The sequence below is a fragment of the Galeopterus variegatus genome, unplaced genomic scaffold, assembly GCF_000696425.1.
Source record: "Galeopterus variegatus unplaced genomic scaffold, G_variegatus-3.0.2 Scaffold252, whole genome shotgun sequence".
Taxonomy (NCBI): Eukaryota; Metazoa; Chordata; class Mammalia; order Dermoptera; family Cynocephalidae; genus Galeopterus; species Galeopterus variegatus.
In genome coordinates, this window is record NW_007726363.1 from 351,530 (window position 1) to 364,641 (window position 13,112).

A 13,112-nucleotide genomic window follows, 5' to 3' on the forward strand; every position below is an offset into this window, starting at 1 on the left:
GAGCAACGTGAGTACCTCTGAGTGGGTAAGACCACTGGAAAGCAAGTGTCTAAAGGGCCACTTGAAGAGGACACAGCCAATAGATGGTGACTCAGCAGGTCACCTTTACCAACCAATTACATTTTCCTTTAGGTGGAGGCATAGTAGAATAGTTGTTAAAGGCACAGGGGCTAGGCAAATCTAAAAAGACTGAGATCGCAGCTCTTGCTTTTGTCAGCTACTTGACCTCCAGGATGTTATTTCATTCTTCTAAGCTTCAGATTATTCAACTATAAAATGGAAAAACTAATAGCAACAGAAATCATAGGAAAGTTTAGTTTTAAATAATCTGTAGAAGATAATCTATAAAATTACTAGCTATACAGTCTATTTTATATAATCTACATAATAACTTATCAAAATCCCAGTGCGTGGCATATAAGCATTCTACATTAGCTATATGTGTTAGAAATCGGTTTATTGCCTCTCCTTTCCAACATCATCCTGCATTACCAGCTCTGTGGTAATGGAGATTTAATATTTCTCCTTTGCGGTGAGCACAATATAAAGCTTTGTTAATGGAGGGTGCTGGTGGGTCATTGTAAGAGCAGAGACTTCTCCTGATTCCAGTGTGCTAACATTTTTGCCGCTTCTTTGTTCCTCAGGCATAGCTGTCAACAGCACATGTGTCGGGACATCCAGTGATACTTTGCCCTAGCTGCATGCCCAGGATGTATAATCTCGTCAAGCTTGTAGCCTGGTCTAGACTCATGATCACCTCACACAGGTCTCCTGACATGGACATTGAGTATCCCAGGCTTCATGGCACCCTGCCCACGATAGGCTACCAATGCCCGGACTCTTCCTCTCTGCTCATCTGCATCCCAGAATTGCTTCTTGTATCCCTCCAGATATGGACACTGTGCATTCCAAGCCACGCATTTCCTGAGGCCCGATACCCTCTGCATGCCTGCCACCAGCTTTAACCTGCCTGCATTCTGTGAGGCTATTTCCCCAGGCCCTCCATGTACACTATACACCACAGTCTACACACTGCCTTACCCAGTGACAGGAATTCCCGAACCTCAACTTCCTCTGTAAACCTACACCTGCCAGAGGGTAGTTTCCTGCTTGTTCAGCAAATATAGACTAGCTCTAGCACAGGTAACATAGCAAACATCTCTGCTATCCAGTGGCTAGAACCACACCTCCAGTAAGCTCTGAATCCCAGCCTTGGGAAAGGCCCTTCTTTCCACGTTCATATTTCTTTGGCTACTCTCCCTTAGCTCTGTGGTATCCTTTAGAAATCTCTTCACCTCTTTATAGTTATTCCCCTATATAATAATACTCTTTTATATTCAAATTAATGGCAGTTTCTGTCTCCAGAATGAACCCTAATACACTATTTTTAGATATTATTTTATTCAACAAATGTTTTTTGAGTCCTTACCTTACAATTCAGCTGGCACTTTATACGTAGTGGTAAAACAGTATACAAAACAGAATTTCTACCCTTATGGAACTTGCATTCTCTATATGAAGACTGAGATTGGAACCATCTCAACAGAATTAAATGGTGGGAGATGTCTCTTTGGTTCTAGAAGACAGAAGGTGCCCTCACATTTTTCATAAAACTAAGCTTTGGGATCAAACGCACGTCTTCTCCCTACTTTAGAAAAGCTGGTTTAAAATACCAACAAATCCACAGTTCATTCAAATGTTTTTACAATAATCTTTTTGTTTAGTCATATTTTAAAATCAAATTGCTTTTGAGTGAGCTTGTCTTAAAATTTTACTATTCTTGTAGCCTGGTGCTAGGTTCTCTTTTCAGTCATCTTATGTGAGTAGCAACATTCATTAGGTATGCTGTTACTATGCAAATAGTTATTCTCTTAAAGTTGCTTAGCAACAATTATTCAACAGTCAGCTCCTATCAGCTTTTGTACTGAGATATTCTGAAACTCTGAAAAGGGTGTACTACTTCAGGTATGAAGCATTGAACTCTATTATCTCTTTGCTAAAACAGCATAAGTCAATCTTACAAAATCTACAAAAATAATACATCTTAAAGCCCATAATAATTGCCAATTGAGCCCAGCATTTCTGTATGTTTCTATGTCAGACTTAGAGATGTCCAAAACAGAAAACCAGTTGGAAGAAATGAATTTGTTTCAAATTCACTAACTAGAGGGTCAAGATGCATTTCTTGATCAAACAAATTCTAGAAATGAAAGGGTGAAAATGTGGTTAGACTAGATAAACTTATCAACCTCTTCAAATTCTATAATTTTATACGAATCTAATTGATATTACAAAGATCCTATGGTTTTTCCTCTATCATATTTTCTACCAAGAGAGTAATTGGAGACCAAAGGGAAAATTCAAACAACTCTCAAGTGTTGTTCGCTGCAAAACCAACTTTTCCAAAAACACCAACATAAAATGGTGCCAAGGGCTAGAAAATAAAGTGCTTTATAAAAAAATAAATAAATAAAAGCCACGAGCATAAACACAAAAGTAACCATTATGTTTATTTTCTCTCTTAAACAGGTATATTCTTATATCACATATTGAACAAGCTCATAAAATGTTATGAATATTTCAAAATTGAGGGAAGTTGGATTATGTTAAAAGAAAGAAGGGAGCTAATCATGCTAAATAAAAGAAAAGCTGCGGTCAATCCTTAATTGAAATAGAATAATTATTTTCTTACATTACTGGTTTCATTCATTCAAGTTTTGTTGTTGTTGCTTAGCTTGTTTTTATACAGCAGTGGAACCCAGTCCCAAAACTCACTCATCAGAATTTCCTAGAGAGATGTTTTAAACTACAAATGCCCAGACCATACCCTACACGGAATCTTCAGCATTGGCAACTGGTAATTTGTATTTTTAAAAAATCCAACATCATACTCAAATGATGAAAGTCTCCTTTAATAAGCCCATTATGTCTTGGGTGAGGGAGTTCCATATCACATCTGCTCTTTCTTCCCATAATCTTAAGCAAATGTCTCCAAAAGACTTTCAGACAGTCCATTTAGAGACTACACTTTATCTCTCCCTTCCCATACCCTTATTTTGAACAGTTATCTTTTCTACTCCAGAAGTTTTTACTAGCTTTAAAAAGGAAGTCAATGAGGTACATGTATAATTTGAAGTATAAAGTGAACAGTCATGTGTTCACCCAGTTCAGAATATAAAACATTGCCACCCAGGACCCCCAAATACCTCTTGTATCCCTTTCCAATCCCAGCAATTCTAATTTTTGTGACTGTTATTCACTTGCTTTTCTTTATAGCTTTACCACTAATATCTGCATCTCTCACAATATTGTTTCATTTTGCCTGTTTTTCAGCTTTGTATAAATGGATTCATACTATATATTTGTCTTTGACTTCTTTCTTTCAATTACTATTGTATTTATGAAAGTGACAGTTCATTCAGGTTCATTGCTCTGTGACTATACCATAACTTCTTATCTATTCTACTGTTGAGGACCATTAGCATTGTTTCTTGTTTGGAGCTGCTAAAATAATTTTTGTATGAACACTCCTGTATAGCACCCTAATCCACATATGCAAAAGGTAGTCTAGGACTTGTTTTGTGGGTTGTAAAGTAATATTAATAACAAAAACAGCAATAAGAATGATACCAAGTACTTTATAGTATTCATTATGTTCCAGGTACTGTTCTAAATATTTCACATAGATTAACTCATTTAATCCTTGTGACAATGCTATGATTTTTAGGGGAGGAGGAGACAAAACCTTACTCTTTTTATATATAAAGCCACATGGCTCAAGGTCATAGGACTGGGAAGATGGGATTCAAATTCTTGTAGCTGGCAGCAGTGTCTATACTCAACCACCACACCATAATGTAAGAGCATTAATGCATTAACGCCATAATAATGCAGTAGTATTATGTGTAAACATTTTCAGATTTACTGGAGAATGTCAAACTGTTTTCCAGAGAAGTTATACTGTAAGTGGGAGCAAAAATGAGTATAAGCATTTTCATTACTTCCTATTTTTGTCAACACTTGTTATTGTCAGACATTTTTATTTTATCTGAATTGGAAGCTGTATAATACAATCTCATTGAGATTTGTGTTTGTATTTCCCTATTACAAATGAAGCCAAAGATTTTTTTCTTTTTTCTGTTTATTAACCATGTGAATTTCCTTATTTGTAAATTTCTTGTACCAGTTTTTTTGCCCACTTTCTACTGGTATTTCTTCTCTCTAGTTAATATATAGGAATTCATTAAATGTTGTGTCTACTATTTCTTTGGCCATTATATGAGTTGCAGCTATCTCTTCATACTCTGAAGCCTGCATTTGCATTCTTTACTGCTTTTGATGAAAAGAGGTAACATGTTAATGTACTCAGATTTGTTCATTTTTTCCTTTACAGTTAGAGATTGCTGTCTTATTTTAAAAGTTCTCTCCTACTCCAATATTTTGAAGATACGCTCTCTATAATATTTGCTTGAAATGTTGTAGTTTTGCCTTTCATATTTTGATCTTTAAGAAACCTACAACCAATTCTAGGTGCTGAAGTTTTTTTTACCCAAAAATACCCAGCTGTCTCAGAGCCATTTTTTGAAAAACAGTCTTTTCACCACTGCAATACGGTACACCATTGCCAAAAATCAATGCTCCATATAACAAATAACTAAATGTTTAATAACTAAAGCTACAATGTATTTTGATATTTGGTAGTGTAAGTCCTATCACATCATTCCTCTTAAAGGGTGTGTTGGCCCTATTCTTGGCTCTTTGCACTTCCATATAAGTTTTAAGATAAGTTTGTCAATTAAAAATAAAAACATCTGGAATTTTGATGAAGATTGCATTGAAACTACAGACCATTTGGGGATAATTAATATATTTACAATATTAAATCTTCCAATCCTTAGAACATGGATTGCTACTTCATTTATTTAAGTCATCTTTAGTGTCATTAAGTAAAATTTTACAATTTCCTTCAGAGTTTTGAGTACCTTTTTCTAAATTAGTTTCTAAGTAATATCTGCTGATAAAATAAATACTTTTATAAATTTTCATGCTGTTTGTTGTGCTATGATGAAATGCAATTGATTTTTGTATAGCAATTTTTGCATCTAGCAAACTTATTAAATTCTTATTCATTCTAATAATTTGTAGACGTTTGATTTTATATATATATATATATATATACACAATCATGTTATCTAAGACTATTAGTTTTGACTTGAAAAGAAGTGATGACAACTGTTTTTGTCTTTTTCCAGTCTTGGAGAGAAAGCTTTCAGCAATTCATTATGTTTGTGGCAGGCAGATGTTTGCTAGAAACCATTTAATTAGGTAGATGAAGTGCCCTTTATGCCTATTTAAGACCGTTTTTATTATGAATGGATGGTGAATGTTTAGAAAATGCTTTTTCTCCATTTGATGATATGATCATGATTAGATCTTTAATTTGATTCTGTGGTGGATCATAATAATTGATTTTCTTTTTTTTTTTTTTTTTTCCTTTTTTGTCTTTTTTCGTTTCCGGCAACAGATCGCAACCCTCAGTGTCGCGCTCGTACCGGACCAGACCGGCAACGGGATTGCAACCCTCGGTGCTGCTCCCGCACCTCGCTCAGCCAGTGAGCGGGAACCGGTCTGTATGTGGGATCCAAACCCTTGGCGGGAGTGCTGCCGTGCTCCCAAGCGGCGCACTGTAGCAGTGCGCCACCGAGCCGGCCCTAATAATTGATGTTCTAATGGAAAGACAACTTTGGATTCTTGGCATAAGCTCAACCAGATCATGATAAATTATCTTTTGCTGGATTTGTCTTACTAATACTTAATTTAGGATTTTGCATCTATGTTCCTAAGTGAAATTGTCCAGTAATTTTCCTTTTTCAAACTTAATTTGGTGTCAGGTATTTGCTAGTCTCATAGAATGAGTTAGGAAATACAACTTTTTCTTATTCTTGGAAAGGTTTTAAGTTTGGAATTATTTATTTCTTAGATATTCGGCAGTACTCACCAAAGAAGTTATTTAGGCTTAGGATTTTCTTTCTAGAAATTTTTAAATTATTGATTCAATTATTTTAATGGCTATAGAATCATTTGTCTATTTTGGTAAGCTATATTTTTCTAAAACCTTGTCCATTTCATTGACATATTACAAATTTATTGGCTTTAAGTTGTTCATAATATCATGTCTATTTAATATTATGACAGAAATAGTTATATCTTTTCACTCCTCATATAGGTTATATGTGCCTGCTCCTTTTTCTTGATTAACTTTGCCAGAGGTTTATCGCTGTTATGAGTCTTTTTCAAAGAACAAACTTATTTTTAAAATTTATGAATATTCATAACCAATAAAAATAAGTAAATAAAATTTCTTTCTGCTCTTTTCTTTCCTTCTATTTTCCTTGAGCTTATTTTGTTTTGTTTTTCTAACCTATTAAGATAGATGCTTCTCTCAGTAATATTCAGGTTTGCTTTCTTTCTGCTAGACACATTTACATCTACCAATTTCCTCCAAGTGCTGTTTTAGTTGCAACCCATAAGTTTTTTTTATTTTCCCCATTGTCCAGTTCCACTTACGTTCTAAGTCCCATTAGAATTTCCTTTTTGACTCATGGGTTATTTGGAATTGTGTTAACTTCCTCAAATATGGGGCTGCTTAATCATTTCCTTACCATGTAAATGCCAATTTAGAATTATCTTCCTAGAGAATTGAACCTTTCATTACATGAAGACTCCCTTTATTCTAGCAATGTTTCTGCCTTATATATTTTTTCAGATATTATCATATCCACACCAGCTTTCTTTTGGTTTCAGTAACTATTCCCATCATATTTTCAAACTTTCTGTATTTTATGCTTCGGGTGTGGTCTTTCATAATGGCATATAATTCGTTTCATTTTTTAAATCAGTTTAATAATCTACCTTTAACTGGATAACTTAGTCCATTTGCATTTAATGACATGTTTGGGTTATACCTATTATATCACTTTTTTGTTTACCCTACCCCTTCTATGTTTCTTTTTCTATTTTCTTTATTTTATAATGATTATTTTTCCTATTTCGTTTTCCCCTCTACTAGCTTATAAGTTACATACTCATTTCTATATAACAACCATTTGTAATGGTTACACTAGAAATCACTTTTATACATACTTAAAATTAAGTTAAAGCTAATCAGTACCTTTATTCTTTTCTCAGACCATCCAAAGTTAGAGCATTTACTACAATCACTACCCTACCAACTTATATATTATTGTTCTTGTGTATTTTAAATCTCCCCTTTTTAAACCCCATGAATCATTATTGTTCCATACAGTAAATGCTCCTTTAGATTCATCCATATTTACAGCCTCCTTGGTCTGTATTCCTTCCTTCATCACCTTCCTACTACATACAGCACATCCTTTAGAATTTCCTTTAGTAAGAATCTGCAGGCGGCAGCTTTGCTCATGTTCTGTTGTCTAAAATTATCTTTATTCCACTATTATTCTTGAAAATATATTTGCCAGGTATAGAATTTTAACTTCGAAGTTATTTTTCTCTGAACACATCATCGGAAGCCATTGAGCTGGTTTCTGGTTTCTTTTATTGCTGTAGGTCTAGCTGTGAGGAAGATTCACTGTGCACCAGTTACCACTTCAGCCCACTACCTCTTCTGCTGCAACTTCTACTTGCAGGAGTCTGGTGAGACAGAACACTTGCACACATGTTACATGAAGTGGGGTTGCTACTTACAGATAGGCAGCAAGGGACAACAGTAGCCTAGGATCATAATAAGCTAGTCCTCCAAGGCTCAGGAAAACTGTCCAGGGCAAAAGGAGTCTGGTCTGCACATGCCCCACTTGCACTGCAGCTAAAGGCCCTTTTTATGCAGCCTGCCCTGGGTTTTATACCCTGGGGCTACATGACATGCTAGGCTAAAGTATTAAAGGCCATGCTGTTCTAGGAGGGAGAACACAGGCTGTTCTGCACAGTTGCTCTTTATCTCAGGAGGTTGCATTCCCAGCACATTTTCCTGAGAACAGGTGAGAAAAGGTGGAAGAGTTGGGTTGCCAAGGCCATCCAGGGGTTGTCCTGTACTAACTGATGTTCCTTTGAAGATTATCTGTGACTTTTGTTTGGCTGTTTTTGCAAGTTTGTGTCTTTGGCATTTTGTTTCAATGTGGTATATCTAAGTGAGGATTTCATATGTCCTGCTTAGAATAAATCTGTGGATCGGTGTTTTTCATTGATTTGAAGAAGTCTCTGCAATTATATTTTCAAATATTGCTTCTACTCCACTATCTATTTGAAACTATTATTAGATACATATGAGGGTACTTCAAAAAGTTCTTGGAAAAATGGAATTAAAATATAATACAAATCTTTCCATGAGCTTTTTGAAGACCCCTCATAACATTAGACCCCTTTGCTTTATTCCGCACTCTGTTTTCAAGCTCCACTTCTATGCTGCATTGTGGATAATTTCTCCTGTCCTACAATGCGGTCACTAATTCTCATTTCGGGTCCTTCTAATTTCCTGTTAAACCTGCCCATTGAGGATTATTTATTTTTAACTTTATTCTATTTTCCATTTTTAAAAGTTCTATTTGGTTCCTTTTCAAATATGCTAGGTCAGTTCTTATAATGCCTTGTGTCCTGTAGATATTTTCAAACAACTTTTATTTTTAAACATATAAACGTGTTTTATATTATACATGTGCTAATTCCAATATCTGAATTTTCTGGTGGTCTGTCTCTGCTGCTTCTTGGTCGTGGTGCTAGCTTTTCTTGTGGAGTTTGCCTGTTTATTTAAACTTGATGCATTCACTTTCCAAGGAAAATTGTTTGTGACCCCTGTATCCTCCAAAAATTTGTTTACATCTGCCCAGGCACTCATTCTGAGGCCATTTTACACTAAATTCATAGCTTAAGTTTGTTTAACCCATAGATGACTTGAATTTGAGATGAACTGCTCACTTTCCACTAGTGCTGGAGCAGGTTTTCTTCAGGCTCATCTGAGGGTGTAGTCCTTAGGGTCCTGGTTTTATGGAAAAATTGTTTCTTATGACTCTCCATCTCAGGGGGGCTCTATGCTTTGTCTTCTGCCCACTGTGTTCCACAGGACCATCAAAACCAAAGTTGAAATTCATCCTCAGGGGAGAAGAGGCTTCAGCAATCTTCTTATTAACACATGTTACTCCCCTCCTCCACCTCTCCAGAGCTTCCCTAGTGCCCCCATTTCCTAATCCCTCTCCCTTCAACTTCCCCAGTCCCTCCCCCATCCTACAGACTCCTGCAAATTCTAGCAACTAAGGGGCCTCCAGCTATCATCCATTCTGATTGGTCAGTGCCATCTACATACCACTTTTAAAATATTTTGAGTATCATCCCTGTACATGAGGAACTCCTTTGCAATCCCACTGCACAATACATACCTGCTCAAGGCAGAGGCTAAATCATCCCTTGTGACTAAACCCTCTGGGGCTCACAAAATTGGGGATTATGTTTGAAACTGGCAATTTTTACATGTAATGGGTGAAAATAAAGCGTAAACTTCAACTAGAAAAAAAAAAAAAAAAAGCTTCAGCAGTTTCACTCAGCAATATTGGCCGTGTAATTACTCAGTCTCTTAGGATATTGCCAGCTCTTAGATGGTTCCCAAAAATGCTTTTCTGTTCTATCTAAATAGAAGTTTTAGTTTTCAGTAAGAGAATTACTCAGCTTAGCTTTGTCTTCCACATTTCTGAAGAGAAAATTTAACAATTTGTGAAAACGCTATGTATTTCCTAACATCCTTTCTCACTTATCAATGTCAGAAAATCTCCCATGTCATTACAAATTCTTAGATTATTTAATTAAATGTTACCACAACTCATTTAACCTGTCTGATGTCTAAGGCATTTTTGCTGTTCTCAAGTTTTCACTCTTAAATGCTATTATTATTATTATTAATTATTATTATTTTGGTAGCTGGCCAGCATAGGATCAAATCCTGGATGTTGGTGTTATCAGCACCACACTCTAATCAACTGAGCTAACTGGCCAGCCCCTCTTAAATACCATTTTTAATAATGCATTTATATGAAAAACTTTGTCTACATTTCTGAGTATTTTTTTCTTAGGATAGAACCTTAGAAATAGAATTAGTGGGGGCCGGCCCGGTGGCGCACTGCTACAGTGCGCCGCTTGGAAGCGCGGCGGCACTCCCGCCGAGGGTTCGGATCCCACATACAGACTGGTTCCCGCTCACTGGCTGAGCGAGGTGCGGGCGCAGCACCGAGGTTTGCGATCCCGTTGCCAGTCCCGGTCCGGTACGGGCGCGACACTGAGGGTTGCGATCCGTTGCCAGACACGAAAAAAGACAAAAAGGAAAAAAAAAAAAGAAATAGAATTAGTGGGTCCAAAAAGTATGGTCATTTTTAAAGTTCTTAATACATCCAATTTATTTTCCATAAACAGTATCAGATTCCTCTCAACCATCACCACCAACAAAAAGATGCCAGCTGTGCCATCTCTCACTACCAGTAAGTATAATCCAAACACTTCCTCCACTCCAAATGTTATGCAGGGAAATATCAGATTTGCATATCGATAAGGTGATGTTTGCAGCCACATGGAGAATATTAAGGTACAGGATGGACTACAGAAAAAAAATGCTAAGTCTAAAATATCAGAATGATAGGTGGAAAAAGAAAATAATTTTGAGACAGTAAAGCAATAACTTTAACTATATAACACACCACCCCAGTACATACCAATTTAGAGAAACTGTCATTAAGCTTGTGACTGGCAATTTGGACTGGGATCAGGTGGGCAGTTCTTTTGTCATGGCTGGGTTCACCCATGTATCTAAGGTTAGCTAAAAGCTGGCTGGTCTAGGATGGCTTCTGCTGGGGTGGTTTTCCTCTGCTCCACATGATCTGATTCTCTGGTAAGCCAGCCCGAACTTGTGCACATGGTAGATCTGCAGGTTTCCAATAGTGCAGGTGGAAGTGTGCAAGGCTCTGAGGCCTAGACCTTAAGTGTGCATAATGTTACTACCCCATTCCTTTGAGAAAATCAAGTCACAAGGCCAGCCCAGATTTGAAGAATCAGAAAATAGATGAGTGGTGGGAGGAGCTGCAAAGTCACCTCGCAAAGGGCATGGGTACCAGGAGTCGTGGAGAACTATGGCCATTTTGCAACTCCCAGCCCACCCCCCAGTGTTGTCAGAATTGCTAAAAAATGAGGAGGCCTCTAGGGAAATGGTAGAATCTAAGCTGAATTATAGAATTCTGAACTGGTGAACTGTGTGTATGTTAATACCATCATTCACTGAGGAGGGAAGTTTGATTTTAAATATGAATTGAAAATGTCAAATTGAATTTCAAACACAAATCTGGAGTTCTGAAATGAGATTTAGGTTTGTGTTATAGTTTTCAGAGTACAGCTAATATTTGAAGCAATGGATGTATAATGTGAGAGTACTGAGGATAAACACCGCAGAACACTATTATTTAAAAAAAAAAGAAAAATTATAACTTAAAGCAAAATTAGGCAGTATAAAACGAAGAAGCAGTTTAAAGGCAGTAGAGAATAAATAATACTAGCAACCTTCACAGGATATCATAATATCCGTCTTACACTGATTCCACTGACTTTGGCAGGCAAGTACTTACCTTGGCAAGAGCAGCAGATGAGGGAGAAAGAAAATGAGATAATGACATGGAGGGTATTGCTCAGTGGCTGGTTGAAGTGAAGGATCACAGAAAGTAGGGCAGCTGGGATGGAAATAAAAGCAGCGGCAGAAGGACCCTGAACAAACTGAGTATTCAAAAGACTGATAAGTTTCTTGTTAAAGACCACTCCTGATACTCCCTATTTCAGCAGTTCCCAAACTCTGTTTACACAGTCTTAGCATCTCAGCATCTTCACAGCACATGAAAACAACATGAAGGCAAAAACCACACAAATTTAGTTTTGTTTATTAAATAGTCCAAACGACTTGCCATAACAGCTTAACTCCTGTTGGACACTACACAACTTCTCAAACTTTGTAATCACATTGGACACCACCACCTTCATTTTCTGTTAATTTTTGTGATATTTGCCTTTTAATCACAGCAACCATTAAAAGCTCAGCTTCATGAAGATGTCATTGGAAAGAATATAGTGATCTAATAGTAAAACTGTGAAATACCTTGAGCTAGTAATTTGTGTGGCGTCCAACCAATGTGACTGTGATTTTCTCAAAAATTAAAAATATCCTGCAGCACCCCTGTGAGTTCTCTGTGTTGCCCCAGGGCACATCAGTTCACAATTTGGGAACTAGAGCCCTACCCCCACCTCTACCCTCTATTCTCGCTTTATTTTTCTCCACAGTATTTATCACCTTATTTTATTTATGTATTTGGTTTCCCTCCATCAGAATGTGAGTTTCATTGGGGGTGGACTTTTTGTCGTTGATGACTGCTGTATCCCTAGTATCTAGATGCTGGTATATGCAGGTTTTAAACAGGTATTTGTTGAATTAATGACAAGGTACACTGGGAACAAAAAAGTGATTACATTGTTAAGACTTTAACAAAAGCATGAGATGCTGTAATTCATAATTTCAGAACAGTTCTGAATAGAGTAAAAGTTTAAGTGCAGCCATGACATGGTGTTTGAATGAGTAAAAGCGAAAAATGCCAAAGAATCATTAGGCTACTGAATAAGCCAACCACATAGACACTAAGGTCACCTAATGATGGCAAGACTTGAAATAGAGAGGTGTGAGTCAGGTGCCAAAGTACAGGAGGAAGGCGGAAGAATACCCAAAAAGAAAAAGACAAAAAGGAATTCTTAAGTGAGGGAGGCACAGTGATGGACTGAAAGGAACAACAGAACAGGACTCTATGTTATAGTGAATTGTAAAAGGGTTGACGAGTCCCACTTCAAAAGACTACAGAGAAGCAGTGTCTTCACAGGTATTAGGTGTGTATTAGGCAAGATAAAAAAGATAATAAAGAGTCTGAGGCTATAATATTTTTGTTCATGATGAAACAGGGTCCCTGAATGCACAACTAGATTTTAAACTTCTTGACGGCAGGAGTTTTATCTTTTTCATTGTTGTATCCCTGGGGACTGTTATAATATAAAGAGTACATTAATTACTGATT